The sequence below is a fragment of the Lactuca sativa genome, chromosome 9 (genome assembly GCF_002870075.4).
Source record: "Lactuca sativa cultivar Salinas chromosome 9, Lsat_Salinas_v11, whole genome shotgun sequence".
NCBI classification, from domain to species: Eukaryota; Viridiplantae; Streptophyta; class Magnoliopsida; order Asterales; family Asteraceae; genus Lactuca; species Lactuca sativa.
In genome coordinates, this window is record NC_056631.2 from 115,320,235 (window position 1) to 115,324,179 (window position 3,945).

Consider the following 3,945-nt stretch of genomic DNA (forward strand, 5'->3'; position numbering starts at 1 on the left):
AATCAGCCAGAGTCAAACGGTGATCTCCCAAAATACCCTTACTTTTGTATTATGAAATATCTATTATGCACGTTATGAGACATTATTGCATGCTAGAGACAGGCTAGGTATTTCACATCCTAGGACTAGAGTGGCCTGATTTGTGATGCCTTAGTCTAGGGTTGCTGTTATATGTACGTTATGCTTTTGGGTGTATGTGATGAGTGAGATTATCTAGTTAGAACGCACAAGGGGTAAAGCTACGGGGTACAGAGGTACTTCCGAGGATGAGCCGAGAAGGTGGAGCTACCACAGATGGGGAGTCCTATGTATGCTTCAATGCTCGAATGCTGCTTGCTTTGTGCTTTGTGGAGTTATTGATGATGGGAGTCAGCTACTAAGTGAGTATGACGATACTCAGGAGGTAGAGGGCTGGCATCATTAGGAACTCTTCAGCAGCTGATAGCAAAGAAGTGGGAGGACAGCGGAAGGGACTAGGGAGTAATCCTAGCCAGATGAGTGCGCTGGTAGAGTAGAGGATTTCGCTGGAAAGCGAGCACGCGCGATGAGATGGGTGAAAGAGCAGGTTTATCAGCTACTTAGGAACTCTGGGATGGTCCGTGTGGAAAGTATGGGTAGATGTGGCAGGTAGTATGGGCCTGTACTACTGAAAGCAGAGGACCCATACTTGATACAGGGGGCATTCTGAAGGTCCTAAGGAACGGATTGAGGAGTGATGTTATGGTTCGAATACCATACATCGGAGCGGATACAGAGTGATGTTATGGTCAGGGCACCATACATCGGAACAGTTTGAGATAGATGTTGTGGTTCGAGTGCTATACATTGGAGCAGATTGAGGAGTGGTGCTATGGTTCAGGTACCATACACCGAAGCATGTTGAGGAGGGATGTCATGAAGTGAGTACCAGGGTTCGTAGTGGATGATGCTTGTGGCTACCTTGTTATCCGGTTATCGATCGGACGAGCACGAGCGAGCGGGATGCGAGGATTCGCGAGATCCTGCGTGATGAGGTTGCTGCATTGTTGCGGGCTGAGTCGCCAGAATTGTTTGGGTCGATCAGGACCACTATGATTGAAGTAGTTGATGAGCGATATGCGGTTTTCGCAGAGACGGCTGCCGCGGCGGTTACAGCGGCTGTAGCAACGGCAAAGAAAGGGGCTAGTCGGGGTTTTCAGTATCGGGACTTCTAGTATGCGAAGCCTCCCACATTCGATGGAGTTCAGGACTCGATTGTTGCTATGAGATGGTTATCAGACATGGAGGGGTGTTTCTCCACGAGTTTATGTCCTGCTGATCAGAGGGTGAGGTGTGCTCTGAACCTATTGAGGCTCGGGGCGAAGGATTGGTGGAGATTGACCACGAGGTCATTTTCCGATGCGAAGAGGGCTGCGGTTTCATGGGATCAATTCAGAGGGATGTTCAGTACTCGCTATGTTCCGCAGGATGAAAAGGAGAAATTGGCTCGGAAGTTCCTTAAGCTGAAGCAGGATTTGGAGTCGGTGACTGAGAGCACCGGGATGTTTATTGAGAGGGCGATGTTTTGCCCTGAGTTCGCTTCGGAGCAGGCTCAGATGTCCCGATATCCGAGTATGCTCAAGGGAGAGTATCAGACAGTTCGTGCCTGCGCAGAGGCGCGAGACCGTGTTGGTATCGCAGGAGGCCGCCATGTGGCGTGAGTTAGAGGTTGAGTTGCAGTTGCGTGAGATGAGGCAGGCCCCGATGCAGTCGCGGTCGGCGCCGAAACGGTCCATGACCGTAGACGTTAGAATGGGGGATCGGAGCGGTCACACTTGTGGGAAGTGTGAGAGAGATGGCACCGGAACTTGTGGGCCCAGTGGTGCATGCCGCAAGTGCAGAAAGGAGGGGCACTGTGCACGGGATAGTTGGCAGTCAGTGCCAATTCGGGATTTGAGGAGGACAGGATGAAGTGGAGCCCCAGAGGGCTCAGGGTCGTGTTTATCTGCGTGCGACAGAGGGAGACGGAGCAGTGCCGGAGACAGCTGCGGGTATGATGCTTTCATGATGTCTTAATTGTCTGGCATTGATTTGGCGTATTGTTTGTGCTGGTATCTTGTATGGATTTCGATGCGGTATTCGTTGTTTCGCGGGTCTGGCATGGTTATGGATTGGTGCTTCAGGTGTTCGCTTTGGCATTCGTTATTCCCTGATGGTTGGGTATGGTTATAAGTGGTGTTTTAATGTCAGTAGTCTTGTGCGGTTTTCGGTGTGGTGTTCAACCTTTGGGCAGATTGTGAGTTTGGTTATGGGTTATTGTCGAGGATTCCTGTGGTCATCGTTCGAGAGGGTTGATAGTGGAGATGCGGCATTGGGTTGAATGACGGGTAGCATCTGCAGTTGTGGAGTGGATAATTGAAGGATCGGATTCTGTTGAGCGGATTGATCAGGGAGGAGATGTGTTTTGCTGAGGGTTGCTTACGCTTGTGGGAAGTAGTCAGTGGGTAAATGTTCTCTTTGTGCAGGATGATTCTGAAAGGTCGTTAATGACGATCGGTGGCAGTTAGTCAGTGCTTTAGTGGGGGAGAATTGTAAAATTCTCCGGGAGATCGATGAGTATGTAAGGGTGCTTAGCTGTTGGGATTCAGCAGTGTTTGTCGGCGCACAGTATAGGCCGACGAGAGCGAGTGTTGAGTATGCGGGGCGAGATACAGACCTAGGGCATTTGATTGTGGAGGCCTGAAAGGAGGTCGGGATCAAGCTTGAGTAAGTAGTCGGATTTTTGCGATCAGAGTATTGGTACGTTGAGTTACGTGATGGGTTGTACTGCATTAATCCCACGGGATTATGTTGTGCATGTTTCTAGAGCTGGAACCGGAAGGTTCCCAGAGTTAGAACCTGAGGGTTCGCAGAGTTTGGGTGTACGGACCCACAGAGATATAGCCTCGAGTGGCTAGTATGTGTTATGAGAGTCGGTCCAGTCATACTGGAGACTCTGTTGGTATTGCTGGATTAGTTTGAGATTTGCGAATCGCGTATATTGCAGCGTGATTGCATTGGAAGGTCTGGCCCCGGGTTTTTGATCTTGTTTAGCGGAGGCAGTGGTTTTGATGAGTGGAGAGAGTTCATGGGATTGAGAGCCTCTGCAATGAGAACCAGAGTATGTGAATAGCAGTTACGCAAGAAGGGTGGTGTCGCTTGGGGCGAGCACCGTGGCACCGGTTGGAGTGGCATTATGTTCAAGAGAGTTCCGTGGAAAAGGAAAAAAGGAGGGTATGTAACTCCGAAGGGGGTGCCAGTTCACGAAAGTGGAAGCTGCAGAGCAGAGTTATGGTTAGAGTATTTCGAGTATGGTTTTGAGCATCGTGTTCGCGGCAGTGGAGTAGGAACCCACCCGGTGGGAATGTCTGTTGAGGCTCAGAAGGGGTGCATGGAGAGAGAAAATTTTAAATTCTCAGTGTGAATCTGATCAGAGTGTAGGGTGGATGTGGTGGTTCATCTTGGGAGATGTTCGAGGATATCATCAGTGTATCGGGTCTTCCAACCTACGGGTGTTGGGGCTAGTTCAGCATGTGTATATGATGTCAAGAGGAGAACTTGTGAGAGTTACTCCGGGAGTGAGAATGGATCCCTCAGTTGGTCGGGGATGGACAAAGTGAGCTTTGGATCGGGGATCCGGTGGTTCAGGGTTTCCTAACCCTTATGGGTTGAGTGATCGTTGAGATTTGGAGCAGAGTGCATCGTGGGTAATTTCCGATTACAGAGAGTGATGAGCAGTTCAGAGTTCGTACTTTAGTTGACAAAGCAGACTCAGCAGGTTAAAGAGAGTTAGTGATCGTCTAGAGTTAACAGGAAAGTTATGCAGGCAGACGCCGTTGCGAGCATGTGATTCAGGTCAGCGACTTCGTATTTCCGATGGGGCGCTTCGATTTAGGAAAAGGGGTAAATGGGGGGCCCCGGTATGTTGGGTCTTTTCGTGAAGGTGCG